The sequence below is a fragment of the Rissa tridactyla genome, chromosome 3 (assembly GCF_028500815.1).
Source record: "Rissa tridactyla isolate bRisTri1 chromosome 3, bRisTri1.patW.cur.20221130, whole genome shotgun sequence".
Lineage (NCBI taxonomy): Eukaryota > Metazoa > Chordata > Aves > Charadriiformes > Laridae > Rissa > Rissa tridactyla.
Genome location: NC_071468.1, coordinates 28,796,776 through 28,819,795, shown reverse-complemented (window position 1 = coordinate 28,819,795; position 23,020 = coordinate 28,796,776). Strand labels below are relative to the sequence as shown.

Genomic DNA, 23,020 nt, shown 5'->3' with positions numbered 1-23,020 from the left:
ATGAAAACTGCAGCCCCCATTTTCGTTTGAAAGGAGAAAAGCTCCGAAAACCAAACCCTGATACACAGCAGGGCTCCTATGCTCATGCTACCCTACACTCCCTCCCCCCAAGAAAACCCTATTATTTTTTATAGAAGACAAGAACTTCTTGCCTCAGATGTGCTATAAATGTATTTATACCAGTAAAGTTAATTTTTAAATTTTCTTTTACTCATACAGAGAAGCTTGATTTAATTTTGTAATATGTGTAAAAGCGCATAATTAGGAGGGGAAGTCACTGTGGCTGCCTGACAGCAGTTATTTTCTGAGCAGAGCGGGTCAAACAGAATCCTATCTCACTAGAAAGGAGAAAACCTTTTGTTTTCCTTGCTAAAAATACCAACTTAGCAGGTAGTTAAGGTTTTACTAATAATGTGAACAATATAAAGCCCATCTGTAATTCAAGGTATTGTATGTACACTTTGTTGTTGTTTCCTCATGCATTGAGGTGTAAACTTCTGGGGGATTGTTTTATTCCTTTTAGTATGAGGGAGGGTACAGGAAGTATTGTATTCAGTGGAAATGTAGCATAGCTGCTTTGAAATCTAATTAAATTAGTGACCCATGGCTGTGTAAAGTCTAGACCTATTCACAGCAGCATTTCTTATCCAAGAGGGTTACTCCTTACAAGAAGGAAGATCATTTACGTCCGGGAAATAGGAGTTTTCTTTCTCTGCTGATGGTCACTTTACTGAATAGGCTGAAAAATTCAAGTAACTCAGTGCTAGAACAAAAATTGTATTCAATGGTGTCATTTTCCTCTGGCTTTTTTTTTGTCTAGAGAAGCGTTACCTTAAGTAAAGTTATGAGCTCATCACTATTAGAGAAGTTTGAATAAACTGTTTTTTGCTATTATAGCTAAGCCAGTGCAATTCTATAAAATTGCATATAAAAAAAAATACCTTTATTCAGCTTAACCTTTATGTTGGTAAACTACCAAATTAACCTTAAATTGGTTTAAAAGCATTTTTAGTGCTGTCAGCATTAGCACCAATTTAGCTGATTTTTAAAATTGAGATGAATCAAGCTTAGATGAGCAATTAGATTCACAGACTTGAGTAAATCTTTTGAAAGTGCCTGAACGATTTAGCAGCCTAAATATTCTTCTCAAGTATAATTTTGGCCTTTGGGAACCTTCTGCTACATTTATTGTAAAATAGCAGCATAGCATAGAGATAAGCAAGTTAGCTCAGGGACTGGAAGTGTGTGGCTGCAGCACATGCAAGGTAAATGGCCCACTCCGAGCACCACCATCACTGGATGCGTTGTAAGCATCTTTGAAAATCAGTCTAATGTTGTTGTTATTATTTACTTTAGTTCTTGAGTAATTCTGAGAATAGGATTGGGGCTATAAATGATGTAGTCAATTTTGAACATACTGCTGATTTAATCCACTGGCCCAAAATTCAGATATATTAATCCTGTTCCTTCTGTTCCCATTTCACATACTGAAGAAATAAGCAATAGATGATACTGCTGAGTATCATCTGCCAGGATTTTCTGAACAAAAGGCAATGCAAAGCTCTCCTCTTAATGGTTGTTCCCTTCCTGATAGATTCTACTTTTTATCTTCAGAAAAAAAATAATCAGTGAAAATGTCATATGTCCCATTTTTTGATTCACCAGCAAAAAAAACCCATTATTAGCTGCCTGGTTTAAAGAAGCTGACTCCCCCTTCTGAAGGGCATCCTCTTGGGAAGGGAGTGGCACTGCTCTACAGAGCAGATTGGGTTGAGATTCTTGTGGAAGTCTTCATTGCTGGGTATTGACCTATGTTTTTGTGGCCTACCGTATTTAGGGCCACGAAGATGGTCAGAGGGCTGGAGCACCTCTGCTATGAGGACAGGCTGAGAGAGTTGGGGTTGTTCAGCCTGGAGAAGAGAAGGCTCTGAGGAGACCTTATAATGGCCTTCCAGTACCTGAAGGGAGCCTAGAGGAGAGATGGGGAGGGACTCTTTATCAGGGAGTGTAATGATAGGACAAGGGGTAATGGCCTCAAACTGGAAGAGGGTAGATTTAGATTGGATATCAGGGAGAAATTCTTTACCGTCAGGGTGGTGAGGCACTGGAACAGGTTGCCCGGAGAAGCTGTGGATGCCCCATCCCTGGAAGTGTTTAAGGCCAGGCTGGATGGGGCTTTGAGCAGCCTGGTCTAGTGGGAGGTGTCTCTGCCCATGGCAGGGGGGTTGGAACTAGATGATCTTTAAGGTCCCTTCCAACCTGAACCATTCTGTGATTCTGTGATCTCTATCTTACTGTACCAGACTAAATGCACATAGGAGCCTTTCAGCAACTTTTATTTTGCTTACTGACTAGAGAGTATAAATGTGAGTAAAGGCAGAAGTTAAAATGTACTGCTAGGGGAGAAAAAGAAAAAATATCATTTAATTAGATGAAAGAAATAAAAGATTTCCAAGGTGACTTTGAATTTCTTTCTAGGCTTTAGCGTTTGACTGAATAGAACCTTTCTCTTTGTGAACCATGCTGTCTCCTTGGCATGAAGAAAAGCAAAGATGTTTGTTTCCTGCACCTCTATTTTTTTTTTACACATCATGAATATAGAAGTTAAATTCAAAATAAACTTTTTCATTAATCTAGAGTAGGTGTCTCTATCATGAAGGTGTGCGCAAGAAGGCTTATTTGCATGTGGGATTTTTTTGGGGGATGTGGTGTAAATAAACCTTAGCAGAGGTAGGAAAGGAGAAGTTAAGAGAAGATCGGACTAACTATGTTAACATTTGAAAGAGACAAGGAGAGAAGAAATTCTGCTCAGGTTTATGTTTCTTGTTCCTATCCTCTAAAAATCTTCCTTAGTGACCTAAAGCTGTGCAGAAGTTTTCATACATTATGTGTCCTAAGAAGATCTAGTAAATCACTTGAGTGAGAGATAAGAGATAACATGGTCTGTGTGATGTTAATGCAGCATAATGGTCTGGCATTCATCATCAACACCACAGGTGATATCAGCAAATCATGGGTGACTGGCATGGTCCCAAACCTTGTACCCCAAATGTCCTTTACGACTGATCCATGAAGTATTTCAGGACAAGTGACTCAGATTTAATCTGCTCCAGTTGCTGGTGAAACAGCTAAGAGTAAATGCTGGGGAAACCTAAAATGCTAAAAATACCGTTGTCCTTGCTAGTGTTCAGCTGCACGGTAAGAGCATCCCCCATGCTGTACAGGAAACAGCAAAGAGATATTTTACTTTAATTGTTGCCTCAAGCGCTTGTTGGCATTTGAAAAACTGTGTTTTCAGACTATTACTTAAAGTATGTGCAAACTTTGGCCATAGTAAAAGGAGCTTTTCTTCCACATGTTTGCCACTGGGTAAATGTGTTAAATAGATTTCTTAAAGCTTTAGTTCATTAGCATGTTAAGTTAACCCTCCTCTCCCCAGACTAACCGTTTACTTACAAAGTGCTAAGTCCGTGTTGTGGCAGTGGAGATGGGAAGTAAGTGGGGGGTTTGAACTCGCGCGCCACTGCTGTGTGCAGTAGGCAAGTTGTTAAGTTACCACGTCTCTCTCTTAATGAAGTATATAAAGGAGAGATACTAACAAGATGTTCAGAACCCTCCTTTTCATATGACTGATGTGTTCATCCTCTTGCCAAACTTGAGGGCAGATTCACCATTTTGTGCTCTGTGTTGGTGTAGCCTTCTAGTGAGGCAAGTGGGAGGACTGTGGTGAATGAAACAAGTGTCAGGTTACTCTGATCCGGGACAAAGATTAAGGTGTAGGGTTCAACTTTTCTCATGCACTGGATGATTTGCCCTGATGTTCAGGTTAGGCTAATAGACCTCTGAGGCCCCAGACAACTCCTTTAGTTGTGGCTCTTAGAACCAGTTCTGGCAGCTGCCTGGCTTTGAGGAATAAGTGGTAATTACCTGAACATAAACTGCATGCATGCAAAATGTTTCGAGGGTGCATTAACTGGAGTCTGAGGCAGGATCATAGGTGATAGATTTCCTTTTCTTGATGTAAGTCAGACTTGTGCATTTTCTTCTCTATTCAGGGATTTTAATTTCTTTTCTATTTAGAGATTTGATGGAGGGGTTACAAACAGCAAAGTCAAAACTTGTCTGTCGAAAGAGCTGTGCTGAAACTGCTGTTTGGAGCAGCTTGAAAAATGGAGGTTGGTAGTGCTGTGGATGGTTACAGCTGCATACAGAAGATTGAGCATTTTCATTCTAGATACATGACATCAACTGCTATGATGTGGAAAGTTAAGAGCTTCCCACAACTGGATCAGTGTCAGGTCTTTCCTACGGCCCTGGGTAGGAAAAAACAGCAAATTGGAAAGAACATTTTAAAAGTACTTATTGCCATCCATGATCTTCAAGCTACCTTGAGAGTCTCTTATAATTTTGGAATCAGTTGGTCAGAAAAATCTCCCAGTCAGATCTTGTGATATGCCACGGGTTGCTTGGGGATGAGCCAGAAGTTCTCACAGCATCGTCTGGGTTACTAATGGAAAACTGCTAATCATGTTAGCCAAAATATGTTTATGTTCCTTGTATTGGGGACAAGTGGAAGGAAGGTTAATGAAATTTTTTTCTGGGATCGGCTCCAGGATTTCTTCTGCTTTGACAGTCTTGATAACTGCATTCTGGTAACTATATGCGCAGCTCACTACAAAGAACTGGATCTCTAAGCCCGCTGTAAAAGAGGAGTCTTTTGAGCTGAATGTTAGGATTTAAATGGGGGGTGGCATTTATCCAAATGGCCTTTAAGCAGTGGACAGCAGAAAAGGCCCATAGACAAAGACGCATCTAGGCAGAAGCAGAAGAGAGTATGATAAAGACGCGGTACAATCAGAAGCAGGAAAAACTCACAGCAAAGCAGAGCTGCTCCTGTTGCAGAACAAGATGATTTTCTACAAAATAAATGTATTGTTTAAAGATTGTGCGTGGAGTCTATGTAATAGCCTATGTTAAAAGCAACCCTTCTTGCAGCCTCAGTGGAGAGGTGTAAAGTAGTGGCAGCAGTTTGCAGCATTACATTGAAATGTGGTGTAGGACTTTGTATTCAGAGACACTGCTCGGTGGTGAAAGCTCTGGGGTTATAGTAGATAAGGCATGCTGAGGACAGCAGGAGAGGTCAAACATCTACCCGCATGTTCTGGGAATCCTCTGAAGCGGGTCCTAGCGAGGGAGGCAGCGGATGCGCTGCTGAGAACTACTAGAACACTCTACACAGTGAAGTGTACCAGCTGTTACTGAAAAGTACTATAAAGCATGGAAGGTAACATCATCGATAATGTCCTTACGCTATCTGTAATTGTAGGATCATAAGTAGAATGGGGATCACAGATAAAAAGGACAACGTTGTCCTTAAAATGAATGTTCAGCCTTCTGTGTAAGGGGCAATACCTCTGGCTGCATCTTTTGGTCCAGTCCATGCTTTTAATGGTGAATACTTCCTTATGCACATGCAGAGTAGGATTTAGGTAGGGAGACAAATGTGTAACGATGACCATTTAAATCCTGGCAAACTAAATAGATGGTAAATACCTGTGCTGGTTGGTGACTACCTGATGACTATGGTGACCTTACGTTTAAGAAGTTTGTTCCAGAAAGCAAAATGACATGTGGTAGAGATTATGAAATACTTACTATGGCTAGAAGCTATAATTTGGGGGTTTTTACATCTCCTGTAATAGTTCTAAGAAGGTAACAATTACAGGTCAGTTGCAAGGATGAAAGAATTGAGGTCTAAGAGTGTAAATGAATTAATCAGATCTCTGCGAGAATAAATTTAGGGCTGCTTCAGGAGCAGATTTGACTTGGAGTGTAGTCATACCATATTTTTATGCTAATAGGTATATTTTGGGTCTTTGTAATAATATTTCTTTTGTATCTGACATTCTAGTTTTATACCCTAAAAATATCTCCTATTGTTATGAAAACTTGGAAGATCTGATTGGGAAGTAATTGAGGTCTTTTAGATTGCATTTGTAATATGATTGTTTCCTGGTTTAAATGGTGGCTCTTGAATAATGTTTAGCTATTTTCCCTAGAGACAAAGTTGTCTGACAAAGATAGAAAATGGGCTTAAATATTTTTGTTCAGAAAACTCTTTGGTAGTTACCTTTGGGCTCAGGGACCCATCACTGCATATATTGTCTGCCTTTGGGATTTTGCGGGGCTTTTTTTGTTTTGTTTTGGGGTTGTTTTTGGGTTTTTTTTTGATGCCAGTTCTTTTCTCTTTATTCACAAAGCCAGAGTAGAGGAAGGCTGTTTGCTATCCACAGCTTACCTACTAAACTGGGAGTCTTTGTGTCTTAGTCAAATATTAATGAAGAATCATTTACTTGAGGCCAAAGTGAATTCACACCCTCCTGCAGTTGTTTATGAAACTTCGTAAGCTTATGAAACCAGGTTTTCTGATACGTTCTGTGAAAGTGTTGTCCCTGGTAGCTTAACAAATGTGTGCCCTTTTGATACATGCAAAATAGCACCACTCTTGATCATCTGCTGCTTTTAAAACATTGCACTTTATTTCTGAGAGGGGTATAGTATTTCAGTGTTTAAAAAAAATTAAAAATCTATGTGTGTGTCTTCTGTTGGCTTGTGTTTTACTCATGGATTGATTATAGAAAAAGTAAGTGGCAGTGTTACTTGTCTTTACTGAAAAAAATAGTTTTGCAAGCCAGGCCAGTAGACTGCGCAAAATCAGCCCCTCCAGGAGTAAACAAGAACTGAAGGACTGATCCCATTCTTGTGAACAGAGCTATTTCATGCTTTCTCTGAATTAGCTGGAAGTGCAGGAGAGCTAGTGCTTTGGAAGCCTTTGGAACAGAAGTGCTCTCTTCACAGAAGAGATAAAGAATGTCAAGGACTGCCAGGTGAAAATAAATTGTATTATCTGCCCTACATTGAGTAGTTTTTACAACTCGGTCATGAAGAGCCGTGGTGGTTTTTTCGTGTTTTGGTTTCTTGTGGGGTTTTTCTTGGTTGTTTTTTGTTTTGTTTTGTAGTTGTGTTTTTTTTTTTTTTATAGCTGGCATTCTGCATTGCTCATTGTGGACACGCTAAGAATCAATAAAAATGCTCAGCTTTTTAATCAGACTTCTGGAATATTATAGAGGTTCCATGCTATACAACGATTGCAGGACCTGACCTACAATCTGTATGATATTTTCCTACTGTATTGAGCTTGTTATACCAAGGTTTAAATGTATTATGTGAATAAATGGACTCCAATTTTATTGGTTCAAAAAAGCTGAAATGAAACTTGCAGTAATAATGCTGTAGCTTGTCCTTCATGTGTAAAAATGAACTCTGGGCACAAATTGCATTGGTTTGCTGATGAGTTGCTGCAGTTCTAGAAGTCTATTGATAGCACTCCTTCTGTTTCACTGTTGCTATGAAAGGGTAAGCTGTCCCAAGAGATTTCTTTTGAAAGACCAATGGCTACAGACCTGAGCAATTTGATATAGGACAGGTATTTTAAAAAAAAAAAAATTTTTTTTAAGCTAGATAGTGTTGCAAAACAGTCAGAAAAACAACAGTGGAAAAGAAATCCTGTTGCTTCAGGAAGAATTATTTAATAACTAGGAATTGGGCAAAGGGAATTGGAAAAATAACAACACTGGAAGAATGAAAGGGAGTTGCATACAACACAAAAAAAAAAAAAAAGAATTTCATTTTATAAGGAGCTCTGTTTCTCAGAGCATCCAGACAGGGGTTAGACGTGTTTGAAAATCAGGATATGGAAATTGGTGTTAATTTTTTCAATCATTCATTACCTGGCACAGGTGAAAGTTGGAACAAACAGGGTGCTGTTCTAACTGGGCTGTACACAAAAAGGCTTTAGTTATCCATAACCTGCGACCACCCCCCTACTTCTTTACTCCTCAGATTGCTTAAGATGCAGAAGACCAAATGAATATAGCCCAGCATCTCTGATGGTTTTGGTATCCTGAATATCAACTTCTCGTACAGTGCTATGGGAAATAATATATTTATTTTTTTAAAATGTTTTGCTTATGGAAAACTCTAACCAACAGCTGTGGAGAATGAAGGTCTCTGTCTTTCAGCAGCAGAGATTAAGCAGATAACAGTGGTGCAAATTTCCTCCTGTTCTGCCCGTTGCATTATAACACATCACCTCTGCAAGAATGATGCTGAAAACCTGCTCATAGCCCTATGTAAAATATTTGTCCCATGCAAGGCCTGTGCCCCATTTCAAGGCGTGCTGGTAGGATACTGATACTCATTTGTAAGGTCATTTTGCACTGAGAGGTATTTCACCAAGAATGAGATGATACATTTCTGCAAGCAGATTTTTGCACGCAGAATTTCATTTGTGTATGTGTGGGTGGGAGTGAAGTAGGGAATATAAATTCCTTTGCAAACTAACCTAAACCACCAGCTTGTTTTCACCTAAGTCATCACTCAGCATTTTTAATGGCCAAGATAGTACCTACCTGTGCCAGAGTCAACGCAGCACCCTAGAATGAAAGGTGGTTTTATTTTATTACTGATTCCCTGAGCTTTCCCACTGATTTGGTTGCTTTTATTTGTGGTGTGTTGATGGGGGGGGAAGCAGTTGTGGGATACAATGGGCTGTTACTTCAAAACCTAAGATGTGTAAAACTCAATGTCTTTTTTTTCTATAATCAGTTCCAAATGAGGTCTTACAAGAGGAACTCGGAACTGGCTTAGTTGAACAAATTGATTTCTCATGCATGAGAAAGTCAAGTTAAACATCCTTGGGAAGCCTAGAAATTTAAATTTTGAGAATTAGACTTTTTATAAAGGGCTTTTGATTTGTTAGATTTAGAGCAAGACTGCTGAAATCACTTAGAGGAGCAGAATTATTTATGGCAGTTGCTTACAGTACCAGTGTAATGCCACTTTCGCATGTTTTTAATTTTGTTCCTTCACATGGTCTGTGCTGTGTTAATGATCACCTTGTCATGCTAGCAGTGGAAAACAGTTTTATAAATAATTCCCACTGGTAAGATGAAAGTGTTAACAGAAATACTTCAGTGAAGGTCTTGATTAACTTATACACTTGGCTTGATCACAGTGGAGGTTAGACTTACAATATCTTGTTACCAGGACTAATAAAACCCATTCATTTTTTTCATGTACTATGTTAATTACCCTTTTACTTTCCCTTATGTGCAGACACACAAGCTGACTACGTGCTTGTGTTGAAGACCACAGTAGGCTTTGTAGTTTTCTCCTTCGTGTACTCATTCTTCTAAGTTCATACTCACATAAAAACCAGCCTTCCCTAATTCTAGAGTCTGCATATTGTAATACTAGATCTTCATGACTATAGATCGTTACACTCAGGTGCTGAAGTTAACCTACTTTTGCTACAAACAGCAGAAGATAGATTTCTTTTTTCTTTTTAACTTCATCAAACTTACTGAAATCTCTCTCTAATGTACAGGCATTAAGAAGCACAACTAAGAATTAAATTTCTATAATATCTTTCCACTTTAATTCACATTCCCTAAATGTAAATTATTCAAGTAAATCACCATGTTGCAATATAGTATACTAGGATCCCATATTCCATCATCACCACCTCTCAGAAACATCAGGAAAACGTATGTGCCATGTTCTCTGAAGCCTATTAGCAGTAGGATCCAATAAACTTGTGTTAATGAGCAAGTCGAGAGTCTTTCAGAAAAGATGGTCCCAATATTGATTTCCTTCTCCTAAAGCAATATGCGTCATGTAGATTACTTTAATTAGGCAAGATCACACTGAGATGGGAAATAGTCTCTCAGGTTATATACCAAAGTATAGAGGACTTGATTCTTTGGAGCCAGTGACTTTACGCTGCCCTAATGCAAGGTCAGTGCAGTCATCAGTGTGTTTTATTTCAAATTCATAGAAATAGTAGAGGCAAGGCAGGCGGCCCTTGCTTGTCAGCTGATGCCTTCTGCGTTGCGTTTTAATTTTTGGCATGATCAGCTATGCAACACTATGGAAAGCTGTCACAGAGTAAAGGTAAATTTTCCAAATTAGAGGATTTTACCTGAATCTCACGATTAGTGGTGAGGGCTTAACCAGTGCCATCCATAGCAAGGTGAAGTAGAATATGGCCTTTCCTGAAGCAAACTCAGTTGGAACATGCAGATGGAAAAATAAGATGTTAAAGACAGAAAGAGTCTTTAAACATATATGTCTATGTTAAAGATACATACCAGTGTGGAGTGTAACTGCAAATGGCATTATTTATTGAAAAGAAAAGGAAAAAAGTTCCTTGAACAGTGAAATGAAGGGAGTTTGGGGTTTGTTTTTTTTCATGGATTTGTTTTGCAGATAAATGGATTTCCTCATGTCTGATGACTGAAGTTTTGGCCTTTCACTAGGAGGGACAATAACAGGGTCTCTTTTCTTTACCCAGCTGGCTGGTTTCATAGAAATGAGACTTCATATTTTGGATTCCCGTATCCTTTTTGTCAGACTGGATTGAAATTGTACAGCTGGTTCAGAAGTTGTGGTGGGAAACACGTACACAGAAGCATGCCTGCTGATTTCCTTATTTTGTTAAAAAATGGGACAAAAAATCTCTTTGATGTTGTTTATTCTTGTAGATCGCCAGTCTGATCAAATAAAATATACCAGAGCTGTTATTCTTTTCTGTGCACTGAGCGCTCCATTCAGCTCTACCTTCCCTCCACTTCATTCTGTGTTTCTTGCACCTTTTCAACAGACCGTGAATTGATTTCTGTAAACTTATTGCCTTCTGCTTTTCTGTTTCCATCTTCTCTGTGTAACTTGTTTTGTAAATTAAATTTGTTGTGTGAACTTTATATTTTTATAAGGAGGGTTGATGGTCTGTTGTTAGGGTTGCCTAACACTTCTCATCATGAAATCCTGGTTTCCAGCCACTTGCGTTTATCTTTACTAGTTGGTACTGAGATTTTTCCATACTGTGAGTTTGGTTTTTTTACTTTAATTATTTGGTTTTATTACAGTAGACATGATTCTACACAGGAAAGTATGGGAAGATGCTATCTTTACACAGACTATGAAAAAGTGGAAGGTCTTTCCTTTGAATGCTGTTATAACATGTATGCTTTAGAGCAAGGTAAAATATGTACAATTTTGGCTGAGAAACAGGACTATAAATGCTATATTTCATATATATATTCAGTAGAGACTGAAAGGAGCCTAAAAGCTAAAACCTCTGAAGGTTTTTGTGTTCGTTAAGTAGCTTAAATTTATCTGCTCCTGAAATTCTTACCTCCATTCCCAGCAGGGCTACTGAGGATGCTCTGTGCCAAGAAGACGGTGCCTCAGAAGGACTCTTGAAGCTGTGGCTGTGGGCAGCTCTGGGCCAGGCTGTGTTTAGGCACTTGGAATGAAAGCTCCTGGGCTTTCAATAATACCTGTGAGCGGTCAGCAAAGTAGAGAGGAATGAGCCATTGCTTCTGGTTAGAGAAGGGGAAAAAGGTAAATTGGAAAAAAACAGATGACTGCTGAAAGAGTCAAGCTGAACCGATGAGAATAAGAGAACAAGAGGTGACGCTCAGTCCGGTTAGGGGAGGAGACTCACTCTTGCCAATGTAAGAGGAAAGCGTAAAGGGAGGAGAAAGATCTTTGGTGAAAGTCATGGCAAGAGGGAGACCGAACTGACTCCAAAGCAGGAAGAATGTAGGGAAGAAGCAGGACGGACAAAAGAGGTAAAAGGGGAACAGTTTCCTGCAATTTGGGACACAGTATAACTGGAGGCAGTTAAGAGGCTGAGCTTTAAACCCAGGGCTTAAATCATCAAGATAATTAGACCTGTGTAGAGATACTGCAGGGTCTGGTGGCTGGGGATAGGTAGATGACACGGGAGCAGTGCTATTGGTATACCTCCCATCTCCAGTGATGTTACCGTTTCCTGTTATCCAGTTAGTTTCAAGCGGCCGATGCCTGAGTGGTCAGCCTTGTGGCTCCGCTGTTTCTCTGACTCATGAGCTTCAATATAATGTCATGTTATTTGGGTAAGGTATAGATTTCTTTTTCCTTTTTTGGAACTTGGAAAATTACAATATGTATTGCCATCTTCCCCCTCCACCCATTTCCCACATTAAGAATATTCAATTGGAATGTAAGATTGGAAGGCCAAGTATCCAAAAGTTAGGAAATGCAACTTGAATTCAACCTTGTTATGCAGCATGTATTGAGAAGCACGGATTAACTACTCTTAGCACTGTTTGGTTTTTTTTTACGTGAGTTCTTTTAGAATTCAGGAGAGAAGACAGATTTTCTCTGATGATGAATTGGGAATGTACAGTATAGGAAACTATCAACTCCAACAGTGCTGCCTCAGTTGCAAAATTGAAAGTGATAGTGAGTAAGACGAGGATCACAAAAAGGGACATGCCAAAGCCATTTAGTGTTGCTCTTTTGATTGCATTCTATAGAATCCCTGCCCCTCCCAGAAAGCTGTTTTGTGCAGGTAAGCAAGTCACTCCAACCAGAGTTTGGAAAGGAGGTCACTAGTTTGCTGAGTGCTAAGCTAGATACCTTGGAGGCACGATTTGCAGGCATTCAGAGCACATACAGCTGAAGCCAGAGGGAAATGCATTTTGGACATTAAAGCATTAAGGGGTGCTGACTACTCAGTGAAACAGGTCATAATGCCTGAGATCAGCCATCTAAAATCAGTCAAGACTTTTTAATCTTCATGGCTGTCTACTCTGCCTGCAGAATAGATAGTGCCATTTCTTCTTTCTGTGGACATCCTATAAATACAGGTGATTTGTGAAGTGCTCCATATTATGAATGACAGAGTCACAGGTTACGTAGCCATTCTGTCTTCCTTTCCCGTTTAGAATATTTTGGAATATTTGGAATAAGAAGGGTTCAAAGCTGTGTATTAAATGTGACTGGTGTTGCGTAGTTCATGTCTGCATTAATAAATGAGACACAGATGTTTTCACTCTTGTGGTATCTTGTGCAAAGACCGTTTATATTCAGCACATCAGTATACTGGGGAGAGCACTCACAGCACTCTCTCAGTTCTTTCTCAGTTAAAAAGACACAAACCAATCCCTCAAAGGACTTTGAAGGAAATGGAAAAGACAAATGTAAAATCTGTATGAGACAAGTATATTGGTATCTATGTCAGACTTCCCATTGAAGAACTCTGATTACTGATTGAATAATACCTATCAGTAAGAGTCTGTGTATATATATATTCACGTTGTGTGCAAGACTAAGCAGCTTCTACTCCTCCCGTAAATTTATTTGGAAGAAGGCCTCAGTAATTAATATAAACCATATTATGATTTACTGATCCAGCTGAGCATGTCAAGGCCTCCAAAATGGTGTTGTGTCTGATGAAGATGCAGATGAAGTTGCAAGTAGCCACCCAACAGATGTCAGGGATAGAGAGATACCATCCAAGTCACCTGGACCCTGCTGGAGGATGCCCTGATGACAGCTAGAATTTTCCTAGCAAGTCTCGACCCAGCGGTTAGGCATTTAGATGACATTTGGATGGAAGTGCCAGAGCCTCAGGTATTTCACTAAGAGAGATAAATAAGCCAGAGCATTTCTAAAGAGGTGTGGACCTGCCCATATTAAGGGGAATGGCTGGGGTCACTGAAGCTGTAAAATCCAGAAATCATCTAGGAGGCAAGAGCTGTGTGAAAGAAGAAGGAGGTGAGTTTCTGGCTTTACGGTGAAATGTGAACACCATATTGGGAAAAAACGTCATGTCCTGATAGTAGAAATGCCTCAGCCACACTAAGGTGACTAGGATTGGCAAGCCTTTATGTTGACTAGAATTTGTGGTAGTAAAGGAATGAGAACTATGTATGCTTCATCTCATTTTAGAGTATTTTTGAAAGCTCGCTCTCAAGTGAAATCGTTTGTGCGTCGTCTTCCCATTGTGAAGAGCAAATGGTTCGCTCATGGACTGAAAACGCTCTTGAAAAATTGTTCTGAGATAGGTGTTTTCGGTTCAGGATTGATACGTGCGGCTGTGCTTACTTGTACCTGTCAGGCACCTGCAGGAGGACTGCCCCTAAGTGATTTGTAGTCACTGAATTGGTGAATAGGTGGTCCCTGGCAGCACCTGCCTGTCTAGACCACAGCTTGAGAGGCAGGCTGACATTTTTCATTGGAATATCAGAAAACTGTGTACTGCATCGAAAGCAGCTTGCAGCAGGCATTGGAAGGCATTTGGATCCTGACAGGGAAAGAAAAAAAGGAAGAACATCCACCCGGTCATTTATGTGAATGTTTTGCGGTCCTGGTAGTTTCTAACATTACGGTGTGTTTGCAAACTTAATGGTATTTTTATGGCATTGTGTATCTATGTACGTGTATGTCAGCAAACAGATAAAAAGAATGTGAGCCGTTCTTTACACACAAGTTTCATCTCTTTGTTTTATTCAGATGTTTTCTATCTGGACAATATTGGAAGCTTTTGATGTAAGTGTTAGTGTGGGGGTTTTTTTCATCAAGTGTTTGTGTAGTGAACACCTTCTGTCCGGTTTTGCTCTTTAAGTATGTGCTCTTACATGCTGAGGAAGATGGGTTTAGAAAATTGACCAATAAAGAAGCGGAGAATATGTCATGAACCTTTTTGTCATAAATTATTATACAAAAGATTTATGCCGCTTTCCATAAGAACAATTTTATAGTCACTTCATTTCAAATGTCACCCTTTTTTAATAAGTAATATGAAACAATGATCAAAATTACATACAAATCATCTGGAAAACAGTCTCTCCCCATACTATTTCATTGTAAGGTATCAGAACAGATATGACAACTGAGTTGCTGAGATTCCCGAGTTGCTTTTTGCTATTCTGCTCAAAAACACCTGCACTCAGTAAGTTGTACGTACACCTGGATCAGATGTAGTAAGTTAGTAAGTGTCTTCTCTACTCTGACATTCTTAATAGCCACAGTTTGCAAGAATCTGCAGCTCTGCATTGTCCCACCCTTTAAAGCAGGATAAAGGATAAGTCATACTGATGTCAACTGTCATTCGGGAGAAAATGTAGAACAAGATCAAAGCATATTGTAACCTAAGTGGTCTTGAGTAGTTCAAATTTTTGCATGTTTATTAGATGATCTTCCAGTAATCTAAAATGACTCTGAATTCCAGTAATTCAAAAGTGAAGAGTTTGCTTAGCAGTTGTCACCAGCTGTGACAAGCAGGCACCTAGAACAAGGGTTGTAGTACCAGAAAATTTAAGTACAGTGTTGCATCAATACTCGTGTAGAAATACATAGCATTTTTATACCTGTATTTGTGTCTTGCAGAAAATTCCACCAACATGCACCTAGTAATTCAGATCACTAATGCATTGAATCTCGTAATTGTCTTGACAAGATTTATTGGTGTGTATGGTATGGTACTTGTTAAAGTCAGTGGCTTTTGCAGTGGGAACTTAATATTACTTATGTCTTTTTAAAGAATTACATTATATAAGAATGTGCAGTCACTGTGGCTTTTTGCTTTGTATTTCCAAATTTATTTCAACACCTTACAAGTTGTTCTCAGTGCACTTATACAACGTTGGATCATCACATGGATGAAGGAACCATTTGCTTTGTAGAATACAATGCCACTAATTAAAGCTGAAAGTGAATGGACTGAATTAGAATCAGCTCATCCATCAAAGACTGGCTACTGATTATTTACTGGCAGTGCTTCATGTAGCTCTATTAATTATACAGTGGCACCGTTATGTAAAGGTTATGAGTAGTTACGCTCTTGAAAATTAAGTAAGAATACATGAAAAATAATTGTATGTGCTCAGCGCTGGAGTCTGAAAGCGGTAAATGTTAAATGGAGTGTTCATGTGAATAATCTATTAAATGGATTTTTTCTTATCAGCGTTTTAATTGCAAGTGAGTAAACAGGACAGCAGCTTACAGATCTTGATAGGCTCCTTATGCAAGCTGTGATGGTCGTGGCTTTGACTCCATAGCAATGAAGGAGAGCTTGCCTTTCTATTACTGCTTTAAAAATAGCTTTTACTTATTTGCATGTTCACTCCAAATTATATTGGTTTTCAGCTATGGTGCGGAGAAGACTTGGGTGTACAGTCTTCTGTATTGATGACCCTCCCTTTCCTTATTCCTTTATCCCTTAAATAACAAACCCTTCACCACCATTCTGCACATATTATTCTAAAATCCCAGCTATGTTAAAGATAAATTGGTCTCCTGTGTTCCTACAGCACAGCTGTAACACACACCTCATTCACATTCAGTAATCTTCATCAATGCTAAGCAAAAAGTTCCTGAGTTGGAACACGCCAATAACAAGAGTCTTCAGTCGTATATTTAGTTCTGGTGATACTAATTTGAAACTGTGGGTATATATCCTTTTATTTCCCCAAAAAATACATAATTTGAGTTAAAAAACATCCATTCTCATTGGCAGTGTTTTAAACAATTAGCTGAATAGTATTATTTTTTACCTTTTCAAAAGGAAAAGCATGCGTTCTGTGGGTTTGTGCAGGGGGTATTGTTTTTCCGTTGTTTAAATTAGAACATGGCTTTGGGGGGGGAGGTTCTGCAGAAGCGGTAATGCAAGTGGTAAAGTCCAAATGCTCATTTCCTCTGACAGATCTGTGAGCTGTGGTTGTTTTGTAATAAAACCCTTTGAGTACAGGAGGCAAGGCTTGCATGGGAAAAGCTTATGTATGCACATATATATTTAAAATGGGGGGGGGAGGGAAGGGGGAAATCAAGTTACTGAGTTGAAAAATATTGTTCTGTTCACATTCCAAAAAAGGGTTTGAAAAGATGATAAATATGTGTGTGCTTTTTTTTTCAAGAAGGAACTTTAATTTTCTGCTCGGTCCTGAGCTGTAAGTTTCCGTCATAATCAGACATGTTATTAACTCAGATCTGTTTATAATCAAAGTCAAAGCTGAGAGCCGCGTTCCCGCCACTCTACTCGGAGTCTGCAACTATTAAGAAATTAGTTTTGATTAGTTTGCTTTGTAATAGTGTTGTGTTTTGACATCGTGTTGCATGATGTCAGGAAGGGCCTCTTTTTAAAGTCATCCTGAAAAAGCACGGCTATAAAACAGGCTCAGGCGGGAAGATGGAAAACAGATGAAGTAGTTGTACGTCATCTAAGGAATGATATTTCTCGAGAGGATAGAAATGATCTAATCGCCTTTGATTTTATGAAACACTATAAAAAGGAATCTGCTTATATATTAGATTTTACAGAAATGGTCATTTTAAAAAGTGGAAAGTTTGATGTTTGTAACTTAAACTGACACAGTGCAATGAACAAGCACCCTTTTGAGAGCCATCTGCCAGCTATCTGGACACAAGAGTTACCATTTCTGCGTTTTCTTGGTTTTTTGTTAGTTTTACTTCTCAGTTGTCCTCTCTTAATCTTAGTGCCTAGAAGGATAGTAGCACTTCAACATTATTTGTGGAGACCGGGTGGATATAAGCACCCCTTTACTTTCTTTCCACGGCTACTGCTTTTCTTCTCTCTTGATGTTTTTCTGGTGGCAAGACACCTGAGTGTTGCCTTGCTCCAGAGTTGCACAATTCCCGTCTAGCTCAAAGTAGAACATATAAGCAGGTTATTTCAATGTAAGAAATTTGGTTTCTAACCTCACTTTATTTACCAGCTTATTTAGCTCTTGGGTTAGGCCAGTGGGAAACTTTTAATCTTTAAATTTGAAGGCTTTTTAAGTTTTGTGAAGCCTGTGCATACATAAACACAGTATTTTAAGTAAAAAATATCTCTGCAGCAATGCTGCACTCAGTTCTCTTATACTTGATATGTCGAGATTAGGGGCAAACTTGATTATTACTTAACACCAAAAAGAATAAAACCTTCAATGCAACAAAAAGGAACTGGCGATGCAATAGGTGAAATTTTCCACTTGCAAATCTAATATTGCAGGTATTGGTGACTGTGATGCTGAATCTGCCATTTGGATCGGAACCTGATCTCTTGCTTGATATGCAACATCTTGTTATGGTGATGTATCAGAAAACCTGAGATAAACTCCAGTTTTGTCAAGCAGTCATTCAGTGTGGGCTTTGTTGAATTCAATGGCCATGCTTCTCTCTGAAGCAAGCATACCACATTATTTTACCAGGGTGTTAGGAGGTACTGTATTGGTAGTGATGTAGTCATTTTTATACCTAGGTAGGCATCACTTTGTGCAAAAAAAGTAAAAAATACGTTACCAATTTAGAGTATACCTGGTCTACCTAAAATACTTTCTGTAATTTCAGTTGGAGAACCTATCCTGTATGTTTTCCTTGAAAACATCCTTGCTGTTAGTACACCGTTCTTTTGTGAGGCTTTCTCTCAGGACCGTTGCACTGAGCTTCTCTCAGTTTTACTTCTCTTTATGTTTGTTCTGAACACAGTATACATTTACAAAAATTGCCTTACGCTTTGATCTAAAATTGCCTTTAGTTAACCATTTCCAGTATAAAACCAATTACAAAATGCTTTGTTAAGCAAGGAATATGTTCTGCTTTTTTATTTTGCCTATATTTTATCATGGTTGTCCTTAAAATTTGTGTATGCGCTCTTAATACATCCTTTCAGTTCCCCATAATATCACCAAGGCTTTAACAGAGAACAATTGTATAGTTGGAGGACGCTTAATAGGCTACTAGAAGAAATATTTACATCTGGCATGATCAAAGCTTTTGGAGTATATGAATGTGTATGTGGGAGGTCTAATTTTTATGTGGGTGGATTCACAAAGACTAAAACACTGCAGTACTTAACCCCTTTCCCTTTATGAAAATTCAATTCCTCAAAATGAAAAAAGCATGTAGTACCTGATTCTTATCTTTTGTTTTTCATTTCAAGGAGTAGTATTAATTCTTCTGCTTGTAACTACTTGTTTAAGGCACAGAGAAATTTTTGTATTTCAGCCCCTGTAGTGGCTTATGTAGTAAGATGCTTATCTTGGTCGTGATGTTTTTGCATGTTGGAACATATACGTGTTTTAGAATTTTAAACACTGATAAGTTGAACACAGTTTTGGTAGTTTGTAGAACTGTGGGTAGGACCACTACTGTATTGTAAGTGTTCTGTAAGCGCTACGTCTTCAGGTTTGATTTCTGCTGGTTTAGTTCCTGTGCCAGTAATCAGATGTGAATGGTTTCTAGAAATCTGTCATTTGAAATTTTTTATTCAGTTACTTTAAATAGTTACTTGCATTATGAAAGGCTATTAATAGTCAGTCATTTGAATCATCCCTGTTAGTATTTTGTTTACATGACTCTGATGGGGAAGTTTTGGATTGTGGCTGACCTGAACTACCAGCTTGCTGAACGGGAAGGTCTCGCTCTGCCTTTGGCCTCTTTCCTCCCCCCCACTGCCCTGTGATCTTCCCTTCCCCGGCTCCCAGCTGTACCAGTGCTGACTGCAGGGTAACCAGCTAAGCTGCTAGCCCAGCGGAAGAACCCACGCGCCGACTTGCGTGCCAAATTCATATTCTGCTATCCTGAGCGTTAATTTACCAGGTGATCAGCAGAGTACCTGAGCTGGCTGGAGGTAAGCATCAGGAGCCCGTTGGCCCAAGGGGACTGCAGGGAGAGGAGAGCCACCTGCCCTTTTTTGCCCCTGGTGAACTTCAGGCTTGCTCAGACCACTTTCTGAAGTCATAGTGTGAGTCATGAACACAGCATCATGTGTAATGTGTGGCTGCTTGAGAATCAGCCCTGTTTTGCAGGCAAATGATGATGTGAGGAGCAGTTTTTGTAAACAGTTAATATGTCAGTGAAGACACATACGTTTATTTTTAGAAGACGTAACCTTTTGTTGGTATCTTAAAAGATTCTATACATGCTTATAGCATCCATTGCTGTTACTTTTAGAGCTGGGGATCATTAAAGCAATTGAACATTCCCCCTCTGAAAGCATTTTTTATCAAATCGTGGGTATGTATGTAACTTTGCTTGCTCTTATTTATGTGTATTACTTCAGCACTCCAAGCTTAGGGAGTTGATACACCTTTTTGGATACTTGTTCCATCTCTTTGCTGTCCCTGTGGCAATGGCATTGCCCAAATCTGATCTTGAACTATTCTAGCATCAAATTTGTGTGAACTGGTATCAAAGTCAGTTAACGTCAGTGCGCTCTCTAAGTAATGGCAGCTGAGGAAGTGATTCAGAAACCATGGAGCTATTCCTGATGCTGTGCATTAGAGGGATGGGATGGGCAGGTGGAAGCGAAAATTCTTCATCTACTAGAGTATGATCTGTTGTTCAAACTGTGTCAACACCTCAAGTACCAGGAGGTGGCTGTGCTAGCTTCTCTAGCACAAAACCCAAGGTAGGCAGGCTCTTACACAAATTTTTGAAGCCTAAGTTTCAGCATTATCAAAGTGATGTTGCTTTGTTTTTTCCTGGTCTCAGCATCAGAACTGATGCATGAGTTTGGTTGATCAGTTAAACGGTGTCTGCAGTTCACAGAAGGGTGGTCGGCAGCTTTTGGGTCAGTACTGTGTTCAAGGTCTTCACGTTTTTCCAGTGTGTTAGACCTGCCTTACATGTTTTTCTGGTAACTTTTTTTGCTTCTTTTCTGTGGGGAAAGAAAAAAAAATCTTGCCATTTCCTTTGTTGCGACACAAGGATTCCCTATAAGATTGCCGTGCTACGTGACCACAAAACTGACTTTTCTTCTGTGTCACACTGTTGAAAAACTGCTAGCAAGCAAGTTCAGTCTAAGCAGTACCTCGGTGTTACTTGTTTTGCCACCTCTTAGCAGTTTTGAGCATGTTCGTGTAATAAGAGAATTAGAGGCCCCAATACATGCTTTGGTGCATTTCTCAGTAGTCCGGTGTTCTCATTCACAGAGAGCGCATCACCATATTTATACTTAAGGAGTCTAAATCTTAAAAGGGAAGAAAGGCTCCAGAAAATGGCAGGTATTTTAAATATCTGCAGCTGTAGCTATAATCAGTTCTCTGAAGCAACAGCTGACTTCAGGAAGACAGCAGTGGGAAATAACATGTTTGGGTTTTAGCTCCCAGCATCACTTAATTTGCTAAATATTCAAATACAAATAAAGTGACAGAAGCAAGAGATGTTACATAAATATTGATAATCATAATTGTCCGTAAAACTCCAAAGGATCATCAGAATTCACAAGAGCTGGGTTTAAAATGTTGCGTTTTGTAAGCATTCGTAGCTGGGATGTTTCAGGCTCAGAACTCTGTGCTCTGTCTTCATTTCTGTTCTTCCAGCTCTGAGGATTGCTGGTATTTCTGAGGAGAGAAGGTCCCTTTGGCACTTGAGTGAAACTCTGTTTTCTACCTGAGCCTAAGCAAATCAAAACAGAGAGGACAACCATTGTAACCATTCTTTGAAGTATCAGACTGGTACCAAGTAGGGCACAGCAACAGAGAAAGCAAGTTTTTTTTTCTTGAAAGAAAAAAAAAAAAAAAGGCGAGTCCTAGAAAGAAATGTCAGCAAAAACAATACCTAAACCCCCCAATACCTAAAAGAAATGGTGTGGGAATATCGCACTGCACCCCTGCAAGCTCTCCTTCACAGACAAAGCTGAGGGATGTCCTGATACGGTGATAAGTCCCGACATGAAGAAAACAGATTTGAACATTTCATTTGACTGTCTAGCAGAGACAAACTGCGTATGTAACATTATTAGTGTCACCAAGAGATTGACTGCCTGCCTTCCTGTTGCTCGTTCAAGGAGATTTCCATTTACCCTCATCTAACTCCAAGATAAAGAAGGGACCATCTGTTCTTTCTCCTTCACTCCCTTCCTTATTGCGGTCCTTTGTTCTCGTGGTCTCAAATACTAATTCATCCTCCCCGATGTCCTTGGTACGTTGCCTGCTCTGTCAAATGCCACGTACCCATCTTTCCATTGGCCTGTTTTGCTCTTAGCTGTTTCCCGTGCTTCTTTATTCGTTGGCACACGCATTTCCCTAGTCCCGGTGTTTTACTGTACATTTCTCTGCTGTGCCAATGTACTCTAGAAAACCTGCAGCTGGCGTGAGGCTTCGGGAGGTGTTACAGAATAGAAGTCCATGCTGCAGCTCTGAACGTGGGTGGTGAAGGACGGGTCTCGGCTGCGCTGCTGTGCCTCTTGCATGTCAATAATTGTTTTGCTTTGTGAGAAACACTTAAATACACTCAGTCACAAAAGTGAGATCTGCCTTGCATGTCCGTGTTGATTTTTTCCAAATAATTCTGACTCTGCTGTGTTTCTGCTCGCAAAGGACAGCCTTCAAGATTGACGTGTCCTTATGATATCACTACTTAGAAGACAGACCGTTTAGTGAACAGTTTTCTTTTGCTGGTGACTGTGGAGAAGGATGAATTTTGTCAAAATCTGTTCTACAGTAATAGGGATTTTACAGGGGCTTGTTCATTGGTCTTCCTCCTCCAGTCCTCTTCCTGCATCCCCATTAGAAAAAGAAAAATTGCATTAATGTTACCAGTGGTGAGCCTTGTTCCTGTGAATGCAGTTGTTGGAGTTCTCTTGCAAACAGGGCTTCTGGCATTTTCATGTACTCCATTATTGAGGGCAACTCTAGGAACCACACAGTTAAAACAGCATCTGCCCAACTGAGAGCAGTTGGGAAGTTTAGGGAAGAAATATGGAGTGGATGATGGCTTTGTGTATGGTCCTGGCATGACAGCAAAACCTGTATAAATATATCTTTGTGATGGCATTGTAAACAGTGTCTGCCTCTCCCTTCTTTAACATCTTCTCTAAGCCTGTCTTACATGCTTGATCTCTCTTACATATGTGTGTATACATATCTTCTTATATATAAAGAGATTGCACACCAAACAGTGATTCATTTTATATCCCATTTTTATTTCATGTTTAAAAACATAAAATGTGCTGTAGTTTTTGAGTTCCAGTGAATCATCAAATCGGATTTAATGCACAGCTGCAGTTTTGTGAAAACAGTCACCGTGTAATAGTGTCAGGACTGCCTCTGGAGACTTTTCTAACAGACATCTTTGTGTATTTAAACCCAAATTAATGAATGTTAGTACATGGGCAGGAAAA

The 23,020-nt window shown here is 39.4% G+C and overlaps 1 protein-coding gene across 7 annotated transcripts in view; it reads left to right on the top strand.

Annotated features, from left to right (window-relative positions):
- The window catches only part of THADA (THADA armadillo repeat containing), a 170,012-nt gene that overhangs the window by 145,050 nt on the left and 1,942 nt on the right, over positions 1 to 23,020 (top strand). The gene's annotated exons all lie outside the window — the stretch shown is intronic.